Below are 23,949 nucleotides of genomic sequence, written 5' to 3'. Positions count from 1 at the left end.
GTCCGAATGTTCCTCAGCGTCTCTGGAATACCTGTCGTTGGCCACAGGAAGCATTTCCCCCCATCGCCTGCATCTTTGCCTTCAGGTTTTTGCTCTCACTTTTGCAGTCTCTTGGAAGTTCTTGGTTTCTCATCTTATTCTTTTATCACCTGGTTGGGCCATCACACCATTAGTTCATTGTTATCCTCCTACTGACTTTCTTGAATTCTCTCCAACATATGTGCTGACAAACGCAGGTTGAACTCGTCAAGAAAAGGTGGAGGCCCTGGCCGGTTGGCTCAGTGGTAGAGCGCCAGCCTGGCGTGCAGAAGTCCCGGGTTCGATTCCCGGCCAGGGCACACAGGAAAAGCGCCCATCTGCTTCTCCACCCCTCCCCCTCTCCTTCCTCTCTGTCTCTCTCTTCCCCTCCCGCAGCCGAGGCTCCATTGGAGCAAAGTTGGCCCGGGCGCTGAAGATGGCTCTGTGGCCTCTGCCTCAGGTGCTGGAATGTCTCTGATTGCAACAGAGCAACGCCCCAGAGGGACAGAGCATCGCCCCCTGGTGGGCAAAGCATCGCCCCCTGGTGGGCAGAGCGTCGCCCCCTGGTGGGCGTGCCGGGTGGATCCCAGTGGGGTGCATGCGGGAGTCTATCTGACTGTCTCTCCCCGTTTCCAGCTTCAGAAAAATACAAAAAAAAAAAAGAAAGAAAGAAAAAAAAGAAAAGGTGGAAATTCCAGGGTTAGCCAGCTAAGCCTGCCAGCAGAATCATAAAAACACCTAAGAACCACCATTGAGAAACCCGTTTGAACTGGAAAGACCCACTATGGCTCCTCAAACCCCTTCCAAAGCCACCTTTTGATGAACTGTTCTTCAATAGTGTACTAAAAATCATGCCCGGGGGAAGAGTTTTAACATTAAAGTGGGACATGTGATATATGGCTAGGCATGTTCCAAGCATGTTTAAGCACTGCACATGCTCCCTGGAAAAGCAGAGGACTCTCCACCTTTCCTGGGGAATCACTACCCCTAAACTCACCTATCTCCACCTTCCCGCCTCTCCTTCACTCTTTCAGACGAATGCCTCAGAATTAGGGAGATAGGCTTTAGGGCACGGGCTCATCCTTCTCCATTTCTTGCCCCAAAAATAAAGTCTCTGATTTGATTTACCAAATACTGTCTCACCCTGTTGGTATGAGTGACACCGGGCAGAACAACCATGATTCGGGGGTTCTGACTCAAAGGGGTTGGTGAGACTTTATCTAGTATTTTACCCTCAGGCCTCTGAGCCTTATTCTCTGGTTAAACTATCACCTTTACAACAATGAGTCTCACGTCCACTCTTCATTTATCCATCTGTCTTTGGCGAGCTCCTCTTGGATAACCTAAAATCCCTCAATATCCACCTGCACATATATCCGAGGAGGCAAGGAGAGGAGTTGGGGGGAAATCCTGACATGGAAGGATGTTGGGGTGTGGTTCTCGGGTCTGAGGGAGAGAGATAGATGGGTGGACAGGAGATCTTATGATACTACTCCTGAAATCCCCGTACATCTTCTACTGCATTTAAATATTTATGGCTCCGAATTTTGTGTCATTTAACTGTGACATCCCAAAGAGACTGGATTGTACTAAACTTCCATATAATTCCCTGATGCTCCCTTCGGACCTCCGCCTGGGTCTCAAAGTGACATGTTCAAGATAAAAAAAAATTGATCATAACAATGCCTTGTTTGAAATGTTTTTAGGGATTTATCAAATGGTCACAAAGAGTTCAAGCTCTTCATTTAGGCATGATTTTTCTTCTAAATCATGGTTTTTGCCCAAGCATTTGACTGAAGCTTTAGACATTCCCAGAGCTGACACCATCCTGAGTAGTGAAAGGACCCTGAAGAGGTATCAGCTTGCATGTGATTTTTTTTCTTCTACTTCAAATCTTCACCTTTCCTTCTTCACATCACTAATTCTTGTCTTCAAATTCTGCTCCTGAAATGCCTTCCCTGCACCCAACTCTGAGTAGGGTGATGGCCTCCAGCATGCCTGCAACGCCCTCCCTGTCCCCAACTCTGAGTGAGGCGACTGCCCCCCGGCATGCCTGCAACGCCCTCCCTGTCCCCAACTCTGAGTAGGGTGATGGCCTCCAGCATGCCTGCAACGCCCTCCCTGTCCCCAACTCTGAGTGAGGCGACTGCCCCCCCCAGCATGCCTGCAACGCCCTCCCTGTCCCCAACTCTGAGTGAGGCGACTGCCCCTCAGCATGCCTGCAACGCCCTCCCTGTCCCCAACTCTGAGTGAGGCGACTACCCCCGGCATGCCTGCAACGCCCTCCCTGTCCCCAACTCTGAGTGAGGCGACTGCCCCCCAGCATGCCTGCAATGCCCTCCCTGTCCCCAACTCTAAGTGAGGTGACTGCCTCCCGGCATGCCTGCAACGCCCTCCCTGTCCCCAACTCTAAGTGAGGCGACTGCCCCCGGCATGCCTGCAACGCCCTCCCTGTCCCCAACTCTGAGTGAGGTGACTGCCCCCGGCATGCCTGCAATCATGCCCCATCCTTTCCGTGATGTGTCTTTCCTTTTTCCTCCTTGGGAGAGCCAGCAGTACCAGTTTGATGTTTGCCTGCAGGAATTTTTTTCAGAGCATTTATAAACATCACATGCTACGTGGACATAAAATACGCACATAGGTTTTACAACATTTGATTACATGTCTTACAAAGTTGATTGAGGACAATAGAGATAGGTCAATAACCAGGATTTTTCTGAGCAAAAAGATAAATGGAGAAGACCTGCTATAACAGATAGTAAAAAAGACTGTCTGGACATGCAAACAGTACTGGGGATATAGATACATTTTCATTCAGAACGATGGATATGTGTCGTGTCCATAATACAGGGAATTGGAAATACTTTAAAGCCAATATTTAAAAATAGTGACTAAGAATAAGATAACCAATAAAGAGATCAGTAAAGCTAGTTCATACTTCAAAAAAAACTTAGGTTTCAATTTCAAAGCAAACACTACAAAATAAAAATAAAACAATTAAACTATTTGAAAAATAGAATATTTTTTTATTACTTTAGAGCAGGGGTCCCCAAACTACGGCCCGCGGGCCACATGCGGCCCCCTGAGGCCATTTATCCAGCCCCCGCCGCACTTCCAGAAGGGGCACCTCTTTCATTGGTGGTCAGTGAGAGGAGCATAGTTCCCATTGAAATACTGGTCAGCTGGTTGATTTAAATTTATTTGTTCTTTATTTTAAATATTGTATTTGTTCCCATTTTGTTTTTTTACTTTAAAATAAGATCTGTGCAGTGTGCATAGGGATTTGTTCAGTTTTTTTTTATAGTCTGGCCCTCCAATGGTCTGAGGGACAGTGAACTGGCCCCCTGTGTAAAAAGTTTGGGGACCCCTGCTTTAGGGAATTTTAAATAAAATTCCTTCTTAGTGTAACCTGAAGATCAGATTCCTTAAAAGAAAGGGCTAAACATTTGCTTAGAAAACTATATGTTTTCATGATAGGTGCTCCTTTTAAATACTGTGAAATATGGTTTATTTGCTTTTTGCCTGTGGCCATTTTTCAGTAAAAAAGAAAAAATTACACTACCACTATTGTTTCAATCATAAAATTTGAGGAAATCATTAAAGGTCATCAATATTGTCCCTGATCTTAAGTTCTGTTATTTATTGAACATCCCAAATATTGAGATCTATCACGTTTATGAAATATTTTGTGATATTTGGATTTTTTTTTTTTTACTCTTTTATTTCAATCTTTATATTTACCAAGCTTTCTCACATCTGTTTCTTTGTGGATATACAAAACAACTGATTCTCTTTCTTCATATGAAGCATAGCTGTGGAATTTTAGAACTTAGCCGTCCTAACTTTTTCTGTTCGCCTTTTTTCTTTAATACTAAGTAATTGTGGTTCCAATTACTTTCCTCTGATGATATGTTCAATGCAACAAAATGCCACCTAAATCCTTTAAGATTCACTGGCTTCTGTTTGGTCAGGAAACAGAACAGGAAGGGCAGCCTGAGATGGGAACCTCAGCATTCAACGTTGGGAAGTGTTACTGAAGTTTAAGGCCTGAGAATCAAAACCAAGAGCAGGACTCTCGGCCCCGAGCCCGGGAAGGCAAAAGCAGCTGGGAGACCCAGAGAGCACCTCCAGGCCACACCAGCAGACAAGCACAGCCAGCCACGATCGAAAGAGAGAAGGTCGATTTAGGAAAGCAGTTTCAAATCAAGCCATGCTAGAAAAGTAAACATTTCTGATAAATTAAGCCCTCTGCCCTGGCCATTTGGCTCAGCAGTAGAGCGTCAGCCCAGCATGTGGAAGTCCCAGGTTCGATTCCCAGTCAGGGCACACAGGAGAAGCGCCCATCTGCTTCTCCATCCTTCCCCCTCTTCTTTCTCTCTGTCTCTCTCTTCCCCTCCTGCAGCCAAGGCTCCATTGGGGCAAAGTTGGCCCGGGTGCTGAGGATGGCTCCATGGCTCTGCCTCAGGTGCTAGGATGGCTCCAGTTGCAATGGAGCAATGCCCCAGATGGGCAGAGCATCACCCCCTGGTGGGCATGCCAGGTGGATCCTGGTCAGGAGCATGCAGGAGTCTGACTAGCTCCCCACTTCTAACTTCAGAAAAATACAAAAAACAAACAAACAACAACAACAAAAACTTAAGCCCTCGAGGAAGACTCCATGTCTCAGGCAAGCACTGAGGAGATTTAGAAGAAGACAGTGAGATGATGTGGAAATATAAATCTGGACAACTGGAGCAGCAAATAAAAGCCAATAGGTCTTTCTGTCTTTTCCTGGTCAGTTTTATACTCACTGCGAACACCCAGAAAACTCTGAAGTTTCTCAAAGTTCTCACCTCTTTTTTAAGTGATAAAAGGGAACAGGAGGGTAACTTTAATGTAATGAAATAAAGAAATGCCCCAAGTTTTTTACTTGTTTAGAACAGAGATTATCAAATTTTTTTCTTCTGTAAAGAGCCAGATAGTACATATTTTAGATTGGCAGGCCATACCATCTCTGTTACAGCTATTCAACTCTGCTTGTAGCACAAAAGCAGCCACCAACAATACACAAAAGAATGAGCACATGAATGATCCAAAAAAAACTTATATTAAGTAAGAGGTGGAGAGGTAGAGACAGACTCCCAAATGCACCCTGACTGGAATTCACCAGGCAAGCCCCTGCCAAGCAAGACTCTGTCCATCTGGGGCCACTGCTCTGTTGCTCAGCAACCGAGTTATTTTAGTGCCTGAAGTTGAGGCCATGGAGCCCTCCTCAGCTCCTAGAGACCAACTTTGCTCCAACCATTCAAGCCATGGCTGTGGGAGGGGAAGAGAGAAAGGTGGGTGGGGAGGGAAGGAGGAATAAGCAGATGGTCGTTTTTGCTGTGTGCCCTGACCAGGACTCAAACCCAGGACTTCCTCACACCGACTGACACTCTACCACTGAGCCAAACAGCCAGGGCCTCTAAATGTTTGTTCTTAATGTGTATACTTCTTGCAAGCAGTAATGCAGTGTAGGGCCAGGCACCAGGCTATGAGCCACATTTTGAGCAGCTCTGGCTTAGTGGCCTTCAACCAGCCTACTTCTAAAAGTTTACTCCTAATTCCTGTAGAATCCTTTGTTTTGCAGGGGGGAAAAAATAAAGAAAACTAAGGTACATGTGAAAATCAATGCTTCCCTCTTAAAAGTAGAAACCTTGTTTATCTGCATCTTAGTTTTATTTGTATTATCTTCATACCCCAGAGTTTTTTTCTGGGTATCCAGAAGAAAGTATGAATAATGAAAAAATAATAATAATAAGAATCTTAGAAGTCTTGTTGTATTATAGATTTATAGTCACATAAAATATTTACATTTCATTTTCTATCTGGTAATAAAATGCTCATCAAGATTACCTTTGGAGCTGGACTAGTCTTTTTCTCCAATTTCAAATGACAGATTATTGGTTCTCCAAGGAAAGTCAAAAGCTACAAGTAGTCCTTGGGTTACGACACAGTTCCGTTCCTAAAAGTCATGTAACCCGAATTTTGGTGTAAGTTGAAACACACCCTAGGCTAACACAGATGAAACACTTGTGTTTTTAACAGTCCAAAACGGCGTAGGTAAGCACACTGGGGGACGCTAACTCCCTCACTCATGGGCCGCGTTACTGTGTGTTCCTCTGCCGCACAACCAAACTAGTTCACCCACGTGGTCCGTAAGTACAACACTAACAACATAAGCTGAAACACTCATGGCTCAATTTTTTAAAGTTTTTATGGGAGTGAGCATTGTAAACTCCAAAGATCGTATGTCAAAACTGTCATAACTCAAAGACACCCCCCACACACACACCCACACACACATCATGTTACGGATTTTAAGACTAAAATGACCATGTAGACAGTAAATGTGAAATTATTTTAGTGATTTATTCCAAAATTTGAAATGACTTGATTTTCTTCTGGCCATTAAAAGAGGCCAACTTGGGCCCTGGCCAGTTGGCTCAGTGGTAGAGCGTCGGCCTGGCGTGTAGGAGTCCCGGGTTCGATTCCCAGCCAGGGCACACAGGAGAAGCGCCCATCTGCTTCTCCACCCCTCCCCCTCTCCTTCCTCTCTGTCTCTCTCTTCTCCTCCCGCAGCCAAGGCTCCATTGGAGCAAAGTTGGCCTGGGCACTGGGGATGGCTCCATTCAGGTGCTAGAATGGTTCTGGTCACAGCAGAGCAACGCCCCAGATGGGCAGAGAATCGCCCCCTGGTGGGCATGCTGGGTGGATCCTGGTCGCATGCATGCAGGAATCTGTCTGACTGCTTCCCCGTTTCCAACTTCAGAAAAATACAAAAAAAAAAAAAAAGAGGCCACCTTGGCTCACTATTATATCTAACAGCGAAGGCCTATCCTGGTCCTTGCTATGCGTCTTCACTGAGGACACTGTCCCCCCATTCATTCCAGCTCGGGCGATGTCACGCAGCTTGCCTGCTCTCTGCCCTGGTGCACAGGCCCTCTCTCCTCAGCAGCTGTGCTCCCACGAGCACAGCTGTGGCATGTGGCAGCCTTCTCTCCTCATCCCCTGAACCACTGGTCATCTTCCTAATTGAAGCCGCTCTTTCATGGGCTTCTGATGACCTGAGGAGTCGTACAGATCACTTGGTACGGAAAAGGCCCATTAATGGCAATCTTATCAACAGAGCAAGACACCCTCCCAGTACCGGTCTGTCTCCTTCTGTCCTTGTGCCTCTGTCTCTCCTGTCCTAGCTCCCAGCTCGCTCTCTCTTTCTTCTTCTTTTCAGAATCCATTCCTACACGGGCAGGTCACAGGCTTCCCATACTTACAGCCAACGTAAGCGAAGGAAACAAGGCAGGGGTGAGACTCAGCCGGTTTGCACCGGTTCAGCAGCACTGGTACATAATTTTTTGTTGAGTTCGGCGAACTGGTGGTTAACATGGTGCTCGTCACCAGGATTCTCTCTCTAAGGTGGGTGCCTGGGCAGCCGCCCCATGTGGAAATCAGAAATGTATATTCCTTACTCTTGTTTAACGTTAATCTTCGCAACAGCATATGCTAAGCGCCCGTAGCCAGGTTCATTCCATCCATAGGTGAAAAAAAATTGCAAGTGAGGCCACCAATCAAGAAGCAATATGGAAATATCTTAAATAGCAGTTTGATTGTTTTCTGTCAGGTATTACTGAATACTTTTTCATTAATATTTTAAAACCTTTCTTATAACATAATCTAGTTTTGTGCTCCTCCTTTATTATTCTTATTTAAGTATTAAATGCACGAAATAATACACTACCTTTTGGTGTATCATTTTTTTATACTTAAAACAGTCATTAGGGCAGAGACTCTGTTGTTAAATTATTTGAATCCCACCACTGAAATAAAGTACGGAAGATAATGAAACCATCCAATTGTTAATATTTTTCTGTACTAGGCTTCATGCAATTAGAATATAATGAGCTAATCAAGCCCAAAATTTTTCAGTCTTACCTTGTATCCTGTGCTGCATATTTTTATTTTATAACAGCAAAGGAAAAAAAATCAAAGTTAAAAAGAAGATCACAGTGTATGGTAAAGAAAATAGAAATAGGGTCATAAATTATGTTGTATATATTTACAAATGTTTTGAGCACTTATTATATTATACAGCAGTGAATAAAACAGTTAAATTTATATTCTAGAGACTTGGTACAAAGGGCATTATTAAGTAATTCAGGACAGCGTGTATAGTTTAATACAATTTCAGACCCAGCATATGAAAAACAAACTGATTTGGTAAAATAACATGAACATTACTTGGATCCTCAGTAAACTTGGAGTGTTTCTGCTTGAAATGTGAGGAAGCAATAGCATTCTGCAGTGTGCTAGCTAGCATCGTATCGGGAGGGTATAATTCAACAACTTTGTGCTTCATATTTTCAGGAACTTACACTCTTGTTTGATTCTCTCAGTGTGCTTCTAAGCATTTAGGACTGCAAATCATATTGAGAAAAAGTTGGATTTTGAACATGGCATAATCATAATCATTATTTTTAGTGCAAAGTTTTGTGTATTTATAGGAGTTATTCTTTGAGCAAGTTTGTGTGAAGGAAACCTTCCTTGTGAGTAAAATGCACCCAGGAAAGACCGTGCAGTAGCATTTGCCTAAGAAAGCACCATGGTTTCCGCTCCCACGGGAACTGTCTCAGGAAGGGGCCACCGCAGGGTACCTGAGGTGGAAATACACGCTGGGACGTTTCACTGGGACACGGAAATGCCACCACCCTCCACTGACAAAAGGTTAATGGCTTTTTTCTCTGATTTTAGAAACAAAAACCAAGTTAAATATTCATAATCTTTCTATATTTTTAAGTAAGATAGAGACCTTTTCACAGAGTCATGTGCTGTTACATAAGCAGATTTCTTAATAGGCTCAAAGAGTGCTGGCTGAAGTGTGCTGGAGAGTAATCAGGACTCCAGATAGACGTTAGATTAAGTCGTCATGTGCGCTAGAAAGGGAAGAGCCCAGACAGCTGAACTCAATACTGTTATCTCCCAGAGGTAATTCCTGTGAGTATCCTTAGTGAGCTCACTGTTACCTGCCGTAGAAGGCGTACATTTCCTTTTAGAGTTATCTCATCAAGTGACCCGTCAAATTAATTAATAAGATCTTAATCTTGTGCAGCTAGCATGCTAATTACCTAGTCAAGTGTGTACAAAAAGCCTCTGCACGAGTTATTTTTAAAAGTCTTTGCAAGGGCGTCTATACCAATGAAATGCTTGGACTGTCTCAGGGGCAATGCACAAGAACTTTGGGAGGGACAGGGGACGGCCCCTTCAGGGAGAAGCAGGAACCTGAGAAAGCGAGGATGCAAGAAGGGAGACCTTTCTATTATGTGCCTTTTGAATTTTAAATTCTGTGTCATAAGACTCGATTAACTATTCAAAATGAATTTTTAGCCTGACCAGGCGGTGGCGCAGTGGATAGAGCGTCGGACTGGGATGCAGAGGACCCAGGTCCGAGAGACCCCGAGGTCACCAGCTTGAGCGCGGGTTCATCTGGTTTGAGCAAAGCTCACCAGCTTGAGCCCAAGGTTGGCTCGAGCAAGGGGTTACTTGGTCTGCTGAAGGCCCGCGGTCAAAGCACGTATGAGAAAGCAATCAATGAACAACTAAGGTGTTGCAGTGAAAAACTGATGATTGATGCTTCTCATCTCTCTCCGTTCCTGTCTGTCTGTCCCTATCTATCCCTCTCTCTGACTCTCTGTAAAAAATAAAATAAAAAATGAATTTTTAAAAATTAAATCTTTGTACAAGATTCAACAAAGGAAAGACAGAAAGTAGAATGTAAGAGACGGAGGGACAGTAAAGGAAAGAGAAAAAAAAGAGGATTTGAACAGAAAGAATGAGAGAAAAGCAAGGAAAGGGAAACATTCGATGGCTCTCCTACTGCTACCAAACTGCCCTGGTCCGAAATCTGCTTTTCCTCCTATCCTTCTGCTGCCAAGTCTGGATCTATCCGAGTTCTTGTCCTCTCCCGGCTGGCTGTGTCCTGTCGTCCCCCATTCCTGTGTGACTTGCTCACACCGGTTTTCCACCCAGCGGCTCCTCTGTAGGCTCTGCAGTTGGCTCGCCATCTCCAGAACGAAGTTCCTGCCCATCTCGGCAGCTCTGACTCGCGTTCCCTCCGGCCTCGTACCGGAAACCCCAGCAGCGCTCAGCCCCTCGCTTTGGCTTCAGGGGTTTATAGCACATACTTCTTCATCATGCTCGTGTTATTCACTGTACCAAGAAACGCAAGGGCCTCTCCTCCCATTTAGACGTTGCCTTGTAATTGTCTGTCTGTCTGACTGCTTTTCTCCCGGGACTGCAATGTGTCTTATCGGCATTAGTGTGATCAGGGCCCACGTTTTGACCCGGCACATTAAAGATGCTCAATACATATTGATTCACGTGAAAAGAGTGTTTTCCACCTAACTCTACGATCCTAAGAAAGGCCTTTCTCCTGCTACATCCTTATTGGTTAAATGAAGAACACAGTGCACCTAAGGAATTGATCTCTTCTGAAATTATCTATTCGTTCATGTTGGCGTTGTGTCCAGAACCCAAAGGTGTTAGTAGTATCCGCATCAATGTCATCATCCTGACTCCTCATGTTCTTTTTTTTTTTTTTTTTTTCTGTATTTTTCTGAAGCTGGAAACGGGGAGAGACAGTCAGACAGACTCCCGCATGCGCCCCACCGGGATCCACCCGGCACGCCCACCAGGGGCGACGCTCTGCCCACCAGGGGGCGATGCTCTGCCCCTCCGGGGCGTCGCTCTGCCGCGACCAGAGCCACTCCGGTGCCTGGGGCAGAGGCCTCGGAGCCATCCCCAGCGTCCGGGCCATCTTTGCTCCAGTGCAGCCTCGGCTACGGGAGGGGAAGAGAGAGACAGAGAGAAGGGAGAGGGGGAGGGGTGGAGAAGCAGATGGGTGCTTCTCCTATGTGCCCTGGCCGGGAATCGAACCCGGGTCCCCCGCATGCCAGGCCGACGCTCTACCGCTGAGCCAACCGGCCAGGGCCCTCCTCATGTTCTTACTGCAGAAACTTTCAAACATGCTCAGAAGGAGAGCATGAAGCCTACGTGTCAACATCTTGCCCCTTCACTTCCTCTACCCGCCCAGCCACGCGTGTTTAAAGCAAACCTCAGGTTGCAGCCTTTCACCTGTAAACAGCGTATAATGCTTCTGCCACGCATACAGACTTTTCCATCATAGAAACCATGACAATAATAGACATTTTCCCTATACCGTCACCCATCTCAACATTTTTAGTGATTGCATAAGTCTAAATTTCAAAATAGTTTTAGGTGTGGGTTTGTATATATTTCTGTGGTATATGAAAAACTGAGTCCAGGTGAGAAGAGAATGAAAGCTAATCATCCAACTAAATCCATTCGTCAAAAAAGATTGTGCAGTCTTCCAGTGTTTCAAATCTGCTGAGATGTTCTGGCAACTGATTCACTCTAGAGAATCTTTAAAAAAATAATAATAATGTTAATGTTGAATTAACCCGAGGGGAAAAAACAGACAGTAAGAATATACTGTTGTAATATGCTAGGAGCTCCTAAAAATAGCAACAATTAATTTGTCTTGCTTCCTTCTGTTTCATTTTGTTTTTCCCTTTTAGTTGAGGATATCAATATCATTATCCACACAAGTCTACTGCGTGGTTTGTCACTAGTGGATGCTGATCATTTTACATAATTTAGCAATGGTGTTTTATGTGCACACACAATCAAACATGCAATTTCGCATAAGAAGAGAAGCAGTAGTAATAAAATTATTTTGAAGTGCTTACATTTAAATATAGATGAAACACTAACACACTATGCCCATGACAATAATTTTCACTGCTTTTACAACAGTTTTAAATTTGTTTCTTTTTTAAAAAACTAACTTTGAAAGATTTAGTTGGCTGAGAGCTAACCCATCAGGCTTTGCAAGTGTAAATATAACGGAGAAGACAAAGTGTGAAGGAGTGATCTCTGGGTTAGGGGAGTTTTCATAGCTATTGCAACTACTGCCAAGCTTTAGCTTTGGGTGGGATTTTATAGTTTCTCGGTCACATTTTAACTTATTTTATTTGACTTGACAGTTACCTATAATACGGCAAAGCCCATTATTACCCATTATTCTCTAAGTTCAGAGAAATTACAAAACAGATAATTCTTCTGGGTTGATGGATATATCATATCGGAGTTGCCTTTGCATGAATGTATACATTTCATCATGCCATACACTTATAGTTTATGTAATAACAATATTAAAAGCAGTATGATCAAAGTGGCAAGTAGGTGAACTAGAGAAGTTTTCATATACTGTGCAGAAATGTTTAAGTCCTATTAAGCAGGTGGTCATTAGAAGCTTCTTGCTGAAACAATATGGCTGTCAGTTAGATAAATAAAGTTTTACTAAAGTGGTAAGAAATCTTACTGACTGCACCTTACTAAATGAAATGCAAAATCATTTCCCAGTCTAGTAGTCAATGTCCACATCCTTTTTAGGAGGAAGATGGTACATAAGTGATTTCACTGGCAATTCAAGGCAACACCCAATTACATAAGAAGCTGCTCAGTTAATAAATAGAAGCAAACTAGTTGTTTCCTTTCTTTTTTTTGAAATGTAGCCATTCTAATTATTGCCTCAATGAAGCACAAGTTGGTTATAAATCAACAGTCAATTATTTTTGCCTGTTTAAATTGAGTGGATTTGCCACTCAGTTATTTGGAATTAACCTAGAGAAATTAGGAGAGTGTGTTGAGTATAATGCGACATCCGCAGCTTTAGTATAATGAGGGTAGATTAGAGAAGGTTGACAGACATTTCAACATTGACTTGTCTATAACCTTACAAGTCAGCGGTCACTGAAAACTCAAATTAATTATCTAGTGACAAAATGTTGGGCCCAAATTAAAAGATTTACTATTGCTCACTTTTGCAAAACATTACATAACTAACTTGAGCGTACAGAAAGATTTCACAGAGATTACAAAGGGACTGGTTAGAGCTGACGCAGATTGTTATGTCCATGTGTATTGTAGTCATAATTAAGGTATAGAATTGTTACATAAAAACATGTCTCATCTGTATTAATACAGGTCTGGTAGGACTTGGGCACTGGAGCTAATGTACTTTGATCAGGGTTATCAATTGTTCTCATACAAAATAAATACAAATCTTTATAAATTACTTCTCTTTATGCATAGCATACTTAGAGAGTATTTGTAGTATAATTGGGCAGAAAATGGGCTGTCTCAAGGGAAGAAAAGAATGAAGAAAGAAGTAACCTTGATCTAAATGATTTGCAGCCCTCTGAGTATACAAGAAAAATAATCATCTCAAGGTAATATAGAATTGCCTGTTGAGTCTTCACTGGTATTTCATTAGAAATTTCTTACAGACTGAAATGTAATGTCTAAAAGTTACTGGGCTTCCTGACCACTTTTTGTTAATAACTGCAGATACCATCCACTGGGGGACAGAATAAAACTATGATTTTTTTTTATGGTTCACACACATACTGTCATTTGAATGTTTGTTGGTATGTCTTAAAATAATATTAATAAAATAAATCAGGCTTTCCTGCAGTTATTTCACTTCTTTTAACAATAAAAATAAATGAAAGATTTTTGTATTAGATATTCATTTATAGAACTGATGAGATGTTGGACTCCATAGAAAGAGTTTGGGACTATGGAGAGAGCTCATGTAATGGCATGAAATGTACATGGCATCATGGTCACCTGACACCTTGATTTAAATTACTTTGTGTGTGTGCACTTGTGTGTGTATGTGTGATTGTGAGAGAGAAAGAGAGAGAGAGAAAGGATACCCTATCAGATATCCTCTGTTGACTCTGACTGAATTTTTATTGAAACATCCATACATTCCAAGGGCGTATCAACTAAAAGAGGATTAAACAGCAACCCTAAGTAAAATTAAATACAGCTTGTACATAGTGCTGACATCTGAACAAGCGCTCTTGGGCATTTAATTATTCAGTATTGTGATTGTAGCCTTTTTGCTTAGTTTTTCATTTCACGTAAGCTCATGTAAAGTTTAATAAGAATAGATGGACATTTCTAATGTAGAAATCAGAATAATAAAAAACTGTAATACGCAGTTAGAAATATCAATTTCATTGACTCAGGAAAAACACTCTGGCACAAACTCAAAAGCTGCACTTTTTCAGCTTTTGCCTCAAATTAGAACTGACAGCAATGAGTTGAGAAAATAATTACAGGAGAGGATACAGAGGAGAACAGACCAGGAGCGGAGCAGCGTGGAACACCTGTGAATTACAAGTCCGAATGGCCAGCATTTTTAGCTGTAGAGACCGCCTATGTATTATCTGTATACAAATAAATAAGGTCACAGTCCATGTAAAATGTTTACAAATAACTTGTCCGGTACAAGCACTCCATTCTATTTGATGTTCATTGCTCCCATCACTATACAATAGAGGCACTTCAAAGAAATTAAAAACACAAGTTTGTTCTGGCTGTGTCTATAATAAATTCAACTTTATAATAATAATTAATGCTACATCTGAAATATAAGTTTAGTTGATTGACCACCTTTTCTAAATAATGAATAAAAGCAATGTTAGTGAAATATTATTTACAAGCATCCAGGTTAAGACAGTGGATTAGAATTAATTGTATCCTTTTATTCCCCTCCCATAAAGTTTAACAAAATGAACAAAGAAAAACAATATATAATGAAAGCAATCCAAAAAAATGTTCACCAACAGCCACAGAACAAGAGCAAGAGAATAGTATAATGCAATTTAATAAACTAGTCCGAAGAAAGAAACAAAAGACAGAAACAGATGTTTCCAAAGGGGAAGGACAAACCGTGCCCTCATCCTTAAAACAGAGCTGCCGATTCATCTACTGATGAACTCTTAGGTTGCTTCCATATCCTGGCTATTGTTACTCCGCCGCAAAGAGAATGAAATCCTGCTATTGGTGAAAATATGGATAAACCTAGAGGGTACTGTGCTGTGTGAAATAAGCCAGCAGAGAAAGGCAAAGAGCATATGATTTTACTTATGTCTGGAATCTAAAAAACAAAATAAACAAATGGAACAGAGGACGGAAACTCATAGATACAGAGAAGAAATTGATAGTTGCCACATGGGAGGGCCTTGGGGGGGTTGGGTGAAAAAGGTGAAGCGATAAAGAAGTATAAATTGCCAGCTATAAAAAATAGTCACAAGGATGTAATGTACCGCATAAGGAATATAATCGATAATATTGTAATAACTATGTATGGTGTCAACTGGGTACTATAGACTTATTGGGGTGATCATAGTGAAAGACTAATCACTATGCTGTACACCTGAAACTAATATAATATGGAACATCAGCTGTAATAGAAAAAAAAAATTTGGTTGGCTGGTTGGTTCAGTGGCTAGAGCATTGGCTTGGCATATGGACACCCCAGGTTTGATCCCTGGTCAGAGCACGCAGGAGTGACCATCTGCTTCTCTCTCCGTGCCTCTCCCCCTTTTCTCCCTCTTCCCCTCTCGCAGCCATTGGCTCGATTGGTCCAAGGGTCAGCCTCAGGTGCTAAAAATAGCTCTGTTGATACAAGCATCAGACCCAGATGGGGGTTGCCAGGTGGATCCTGGTAAGGCATATGTGGGAGTCTGTCTCACTATGTCCCCCTTCTTACTTAAAAAAACAAATCAATAAAAATTTAAAAAAGAAAAAAAAATGTTTTAAAGAGCTTGTCAGTGCTCCCTAATACTATATAAATGGTGTAAAGAAAAGAGGGCATTTTCTTCTCTTTTGATTGAGCATTTGTGGGAAATGCTGCTGGGGAAAAGTGGGCAAAGTCAGGAAAAAACTACGGAGCTCATCTGAGAGAACAGCTCCAGGGTCCCACAGTGCGAGGACCCTGCCCTACAGGCCTCCTCCACCCGATGGAGTGAGTCCGGAACAGGGCAGGGGGCTCAGAGCCGAAGAGCGGAGCCCAGAATCCTGACACAGCTCCCGTGCCCCTTCCTCTGAGTGCCCCTGGTGCAGGCCCACTGTCCCTCCTCCGTACTGTCTGGCTACAGGAAATGGGCTAGAACATAAAATATGCAGCTTTTAGACTTTAGCTCGGGGGTGCAAATAGATGAATCTAAAAAAATGCAGTGTAGTGTCAACCACTTTAATTTTTAAATGAACTTAAAATTTTTGAACCCAGCCTTTCACATGCGAGCTGAAAAGACAAGATCCCATCTTGAAAGAAAGCATAAATGCATGACTTAAAAACAGGAAAAGAAAAATTCTCACAACTGCTGCGCTCTGTAAAATGATTCAGTAAGAACACAAGTTCAGGTGATCAGGCACTTAACATCTACTTTTTGGCTCTGAGATCCACCACAATACGGACGGAGTTCCATGCACCTGTGGACTGACTCAGCTGCACTCCTTGATACATTTCTATGCTGAAATGCACCTCCAAAATCTTACGATCTATTTCAGATCACAACAAACCTATTGACCCAGACGTCATGGCCCCATACGCCCACAGGGCTTACTCTTCCGTTCCACGTGACCTCTAATCTCTCAGCCTCTGCATTTTCTTAAATCTATCATCCCCCATTGTTCCAGCTTCCTTCCCTCTCCACTATAGAACTCATGAACTACGATTCCAGTCCCCTCTTATGAACGGCTCTGTTCGTAGAACTATCTTGTCTCTCGGGTTCTGTGGGTTCTTGGCTTTGCTCTCTGTGTCTCCGGCACTAGAACATCCCCCCAGCATTATTTCTAACGGCGCCCTCACCTCAGCTTTCCTCTCTGCCTTCTTCTTCCCTCCCCATATGCACCACTGTAACAAATGACCCCAACTTAAATCATGCAAATTTATTCTTCTGCAGTTCCGGAGGTGAGAGAGATGTGCAAAATCAGTTTCATGGGCTAAAGTCGAGGTGTCACTAGGGCTGGCTTCTTCTGGATTTCCTGAGGGGTGGTGACTCGGTTTCCTCTCTCCGCCAGCCTCTCGTGGCTGCGGATGCCTGTTCGTCTGTGGCCCCTCCCTCTGTCTTCAACGAGCAGCACTCCGGTCCCGGCTTCCATCATCCCACTGCCTTCTACTCTGACTTCCAACCCTCCTCAGCCTCTCTTGTAAGGAGGGGTTTTTATGTCAGGCCCACCAGGAACCCACGAGAACCTCAATCTTATCTTAATTTTCTGTAATTTAGTCACACCAGAAAAGTCCCTTTGGCATATAAACTGACAATCACAGGTTCTAGGGGTTAAGATGCAGGTATGTTGGGGAAGGAGCTTTATTAAGTACATCAGACTGTACATGGTTCCTGAGACTTTAAAGTGTTTTGGATTTGTTTGTTGTTTTTTATTCAGTGAGAGGAGGGGAGTTAGAGACACAGACCCCTGCATGCACCTGGACCAGGATCCACCAGATAATCCCACTAGTGCCATGATGGCGAACCTTTTTATAAAAACCGCCCACTTTTGCAGTGCTGGTCAACCAGGTCCCTCCCACCCACTAGCGGGTGTTCCAGCTTTCATGGTGGGCCAATTGCGGTGCCGTTTGGTTGCTCCACTACCCCCACCATGAAAGCTGGAATGCCCACTAGTGGGCGGGAGGGACCAGGTTGACCAGCACTGCAAAACTGGGCGGTTTTTATAAAAAGGTTTGCCATCATGGCACTAGGGGATGATGCTCTACACATCTGGGTTGTTACTTGGTTGCTCAGCAACCCAGCTCTTTTTAGGACCTGAGGCAGAGGTCATAGAGCCATTGTCAGCACCTGGGGCCAACTTGCTCCAATTGAGCCATGGCTGCAAGAAGGGAAGAGAGAGAGAGAGAGAGAAAGAGAGAGAGAGAGAGAGAGAAGCAAGAGGGGGAGGGGTGGAGAAGCAGATGCTCACTTCTCCTGTGTGCCCTGGCCGGGAATACAACCCGGGACTTCCACACACTGGGCCAACACTCTACCACTGAGCCAATCAGTCAGGGCAATTCTAAAGTTTTTAACTACAATTTTTCTACTGAAATCTCTCCAGATGCTTCTGCAAGGAAACTTCTGCTGAGCAGCAGACCTACTTACCCAGCTCCTCTCTCTGAACATCCCACAAAATCAAAGTGTCCAGTCAGTTATCAGTCTGTCTTTTTACATTTTCTCTTAATAATATTGTCCTGTCCTGTCTTATATATTTAAACTTCTTCTTCAAGGTGCATCCACTTGCATAGACTGTCAACACAGTTAAGGGTCCCACCTTCTTCCACTGTAGCCTGATTTTTCTTTTTTTTTTTTCTTTTGTGACAGAAATGGAGAGAGACAGAGAGAGGGACAGATAGGGACAGACAGATAGGAGGAGAGAGATGAGAAGCATCAATTCTTCATTATTCATTGATTGCTTTCTCATATGTGCCTTGACGGGGGGGGGGGCTACAGCAGACCGAGTGACCCCCTGCTCAAGCCAGTGACCTTGGGCTCAAGCTGGTGAACCTTGCTCAAACCAGATGAGCCCGCACTTAAGCTGGCGACCTCGGGGTTTTGAACCTGGCTCCTCCGCATCCCAGTCCAACGCTCTATCCACTGCGCCACCGCCTGGTCAGGCTAGCCTGATTTTTCAGAGAAGCTTTTTGAATGGCCTCTGATCCGGAGAAACTCCTCTCTTGTGAGCTTTCATAGCACTGGGAACCACCCCATCTCAGTGCCTAACACGTGATTTTACTCAGGGGTGTAATTAGACAGAGAAGAGGGCAGAGATAAACCTGAGCATAGGCTCCGTGAAGGAAAAAGAACGAGCACTTCCATACAATACTGCATGTCATTAGTTTACACAGGTCCTGGGCAAGGGGATCAGGAATAAATATTTGTTGAAATTAATGAATGAATAATGCCTGTTCTTTGCCAGGAATAGTCCAAGTGTTTGAGAAAAAAATGAGAAACTATACAAACACAAACAGGCCCCACTATTTTTTTTTTTTTTTTTTTTTTTTGTATTTTTCTGAAGCGGGAAACGGGGAGAGACAGTCAGACAGACTCCCGCATGCACCCGACTGGGATCCACCTGGCAAGCCCACCAGGGGCGACACTCTGCCCACCAGGGGGCGATGCTCTGCCCCTCTAGGGCTTCGCTCTGCCACGACCAGAGCCACTCTAGCGCCTGGGGCAGAGGCCAAGGAGCCATCCCCAGCGCCCGGGCCATCTTTGCTCCAATGGAGCCTTGGCTGCGGGAGGGGAAGAGACAGAGAGGAAGGGGGGGGGGTGGAGAAGCAGATGGACGCTTCTCCTGTGTGCCCTGGCCAGGAATCGAACCCAGGACTTCCTCACGCCAGGCCGACGCTCTACCACTGAGCCAACTGGCCAGGGTGGCCCCACTATTTTTTAAGCCCTTTTCAGATGAATTTGGTGCTGATAATTTTGATGCTCAGGGACATTATTGAAGTTTTCTGCTGTTGTTGTTGTTTGCTACTTTAGACTCTAAAAATTAGCACATAAACAACATTGATTTCCTGTTCAGTGGTCTCACTAAAGAATGCAAATGTAAGTTTCTCTTTATTTGACATTTGGAAATGGTTAGATTGAATATGGCGCTCTCTGCTCCCGGACCAACACTTCCATGTTTTGAGGGGAGAGGGACATTAAAAACAATGCCTCCACAGTGAATGTTACTTTTCAATAATTGATTGAATACCTAATCACAATGCTTCACGGTTCTCGGGGTTGCAGCTGTGATTAGCAATAGTCTTGCAAATGTTTTGATGATGACCTGACTTGGAGTTGGGAACTGGGAAGAGAAAGGTGGTCTTCCTTATCACCCCACCTCCTGGGCGCACTGTTACAAGAAGTCTTTTAATTAAATTATGTGAATGGTGTGAGTGGAAAGAAAAGCAGCTGCCCCCTAACCTTCGGAGCTTTAACTCAAGTAACTTTCATGACCGTCAAAATACATAAAGCTATAGGACACAATCATAGCCTTTACCTAGAATACTTGCTGATGACTGTGATTTTTTTTATCTCAATTCAGTCTTCTAAATGATTGAAAAATACAAGCCGAAAATTTTATTTATTCTAGTTTTTACTGAAAATTAGTTAGCAACAAATAAATTAGAGAAGAGGCTGGCAGTGAAGATGGCAAAGACAATGCAGACACCAAAAACCTAGAGAAGCCAGAAAGAACATTTGTCTGTAATCAGATTTCACGGTCTAAAAAATGCCCTACACGGGAAACAGGCTTGTTTCCAATAATAAATCTGTCAATTGTAGTCATAAATACCATTTTCGCAGTATTTGCACAACTCCTATTTTCCTGTTTTATACACATCAACTCCTTAAGGTAAGGTTATTTATTTTTGTTAAGTGGAAAATGGGTCTCTGATCTACAGATTTATCATGTGTTTTCTGCTGATGAGCGCAATTCAGCCCCAACGTCTGTAATATCCCAGTTACAATTCCCAGTCCTGAGCAGCTAGTGGCAGCTAGTGTGTAAGAGTCACATCCAGATGTGTCCCTGCGCTCTTCGTGGGGCCTTATCCACAGCTGACAGAACCGGCGTCCCTGGGACTCACCCATCCGCCAGCCTTCCTCATCTGGTTCAGAATTCAGGATCGCATACCCCGGGGGGCCACTTTCTTGTTTCATTATAGCTCCGTATGTATAGAAGACCTACAGTCACGCACCGCTTAACAATGAGGATTCACTCCTAGAAACGCTCCTCTGGGCTATGTCGTCATTGTCCAGATCACCAGCTGCACTTGCAGGACCCTCCGCGGTATATAGCCTGCCACACAGCGGGGCTGTACGGGATAGCCGATCGCTCCTAGGCCACAAACCTACCCTGCATGTTCCTGTACTGAATCCTGGGCAGTGGCCGCACCGTGGTGAGTGCCTGTGTACCTAAATATATCTAAGAATAAAAAAAGGAACAGGAAAAACGCGGTATAAAAGATTTTTTTTAAATGACACACCTGTACAGAGCCCTTAGCAAGAACAGAGCGGGCAAAGACGGCCAGACCGCAGGCTGTCCCGGGTGCGTCAGGGAGCGAGCGGGAGCGAGTGTGCAGACCGAGGACGTCGCCGTGCAGGACCGCGGACCTGAGAAACCCTGCACGCCTCGGCCGCACTAAATTGGTAAGACAACCTAAGAGTGAATCAAACACAAGAAAATGGTGCAAACGGGAGACACGGGAAACGTGAGCCGGGTGAGGCTGCTGCCGGGTGACATGGTGCACTGTGTCACAGCATACTTTATGTATACATAGATATGTAGAAAGAACACACTCTAAAATAATGATTAAAAGTATAGCTAGGCCCTGGCCGGTTGGCTCAGCGGTAGAGCGTCGGCCTAGCGTGCGGAGGACCCGGGTTCGATTCCCGGCCAGGGCACACAGGAGAAGCGCCCATTTGCTTCTCCACCCCTCCGCCGCGCTTTCCTCTCTGTCTCTCTCTTCCCCTCCCGCAGCCAAGGCTCCATTGGAGCAAAGATGGCCCGGGCGCTGGGCATGGCTCCTTGACCTCTGCCCCAGGCGCTAGAGTGGCTCTGGTCGCCGCAGAGCGATGCCCCGGAGAGGCAGAGCATCGCCCCCTGGTGGGCAGAGCGTCGCCCCCTGGTGGGCATGCCAGGTGGATCCCGGTCTGGCGCATGTGGGAGGCTGTCTCTCCGTTTCCAGCTTCAGAAAAAAAAAAAAAAAAAAAAAAAAGTATAGCTAAATACAGAAATGGGTAACACAGTCTTTATTGCCATTTTATGTGACTGGCAGCGCAGATCACCACAAGCACAGGAGCAATGCACTGCGCTAGCTAGCGACCAGGTCACTGGGCCATCGGAATTGTTCAGCCCTGTTGTAATCTGATAGGACCACCATGGTGTAAGTGGTCTGTCACCAACCAAAACGCCTGACTATATTTACTGGGAATATAACCTGGGGGTTACTTGCGTTGGACAATCACCTAGGGGTTACTTCCCCCATCCAACCCACTAGACTAATTACTAAAAGTTCAACAATGACAACCAAAGAATTCAGCAGATGGTCCTTCTGCCCTGAGTACAAGTCTAGCCAAAGCCTTTTATTCTGTAGGTAGGTAGTAAGATCTCATTCAAAGACTTTTTATCCAGCTTCCCATGGATAAATCTTATTCTTTGAATGGGGGAAACTCACAAGGCACAGGGGCACCTTTGGTTTTCAATTTCAAATCCACCTGAACACGGAAGAGGTGTGACCGTATGCCAGCAGTCGCGGCCACCACAGCCAGGCAGGTGCCGGTTCCCATGAGATTCAGACAGATGGTAGAGAAACAGCGGAACCAGAAACTGGTGGGCCATTCCTTTATTCTAGCCTCGCAAACGGCGGGCGAGTGAAAACACACAGAGGGCACCAAAACCCACTCACATGTTCTCCAGTTCCACAACCAGAAGAATCTTTTCTGGTTTTTCCTAGAATCACAGGCCTCCCGCCACTCTCAGCGGAGTTCACAAGAGCCCTCACCTCCGTTCTCCATCAGCACACCTTCTCCCTTCTCCTCTCTGCACGAACTGGCTTCATCTTCAGCACCCTGCCACCTTAGCTGCCTTCGCTGCAAGAACATGGCTCCCTTCTTCCTCCTTCTTTCTCACAAACTTTTCTTGGAGAGAAAACCTCTCTTCCAGCACACATTAGCATAACAAAGCCCCTTCCCAAGCAGGAAGGTAATTAGCAGTTTCACGTGAGCAGTAGCCATTTTTAACAATAAAAGTGAGCAACTCAGAAAATACAGATTTTTTTTTTTGTATTTTTCTGAAGCTGGAAACGGGGAGAGACAGTCAGACAGACTCCTGCATGCGCCCCACTGGGATCCACCCAGCACGCCCACCAGGGGCAATGCTCTGCCCACCAGGGGGTGATGCTCTGCCCCTCCGGGGCGTCGCTCTGCCGCGACCAGAGCCACGCTAGCGCCTGGGGCAGAGGCCAAGGAGCCATCCCCAGCGCCCAGGCCATCTTTGCTCCAATGGAGCCTTGGCTGCGGGAGGGAAGAGAGAGACAGAGAGGAAGGAGAGGGGGAGGGGTGGAGAAGCAAATGGGCGCTTCTCCTGTGTGCCCTGCCGGGAATCAAACCTGGGTCCCCTGCACGCCAGGCCGACACTCTACCGCTGAGCCAACCGGCAAGGGCCAGAAAATACAGATTTTATAAACTCAATTGCCCAACAGTGACCAAAGACAGTAAGGTCATACATTTTTGGCTGGCTTTTAAAATTGGAATTAACAAATGATGCCTTTATTGGATTTTAACCCTTAAAACCAATGAAAAGCAAAGACTTCCTGTGAAATGAGTCAGATTCCATAATTTAAAAAAAGAAAGCAATAGCACAATTTAATATTTATGAAAAAAAATTTTTCTCGGACTCAAAAGATACCTGTTAATGGGTTTCTAAAAACAAGGAGTTTCAGTAATTATCACTTAAACAACTCATTATCTGTTTCAGAATTTGACCAGGCAAACTTTATCATTTCTAATTCAGAATTAGAGAAGGGTGAAAGAGAGACTGTAGTCACGATTTTTTTCATAAAAAGATGCACTAGTGTGTCAGTTCTGCAAAGGTTTGATGGGAGTAATGATGAAGGTTGTTGTTGCTTTTTCAGAAAGGGTTTCATTTAAATTACCTAAGCCAGTAGCAACTTCTGTCAACTGTATTTTCGTTCTCTTCCCCCTGCTGCCTGCCACCTCGCTGTTTTACAAGTAACGGCAAATGTGATAATGAGTAATGACATCTATTAATAGAAAATGTGAAAGGTCTGAAGTTACAACACTTTTTTTTTTCCCTCCACAGGAAAATGTGTCGCTAACAGATCAGCCCGGATCCAATTCTGCAGAAGAAATGAATTTTTCTTAAGTTTCATCCAGTCCCCACGCCTTCCTCCCCCTCCTCACCGCTACAGCCCTCGGAAATACACAAGCTTTCTCATGGTAGTCTCAGTGTAAAGACATGTCTCCGCTCTCGTTTTTA

Source organism: Saccopteryx leptura, chromosome 8 (assembly GCF_036850995.1).
Source record: "Saccopteryx leptura isolate mSacLep1 chromosome 8, mSacLep1_pri_phased_curated, whole genome shotgun sequence".
In the NCBI taxonomy this organism is placed as follows: domain Eukaryota; kingdom Metazoa; phylum Chordata; class Mammalia; order Chiroptera; family Emballonuridae; genus Saccopteryx; species Saccopteryx leptura.
This window is presented reverse-complemented; position numbering follows the sequence as displayed.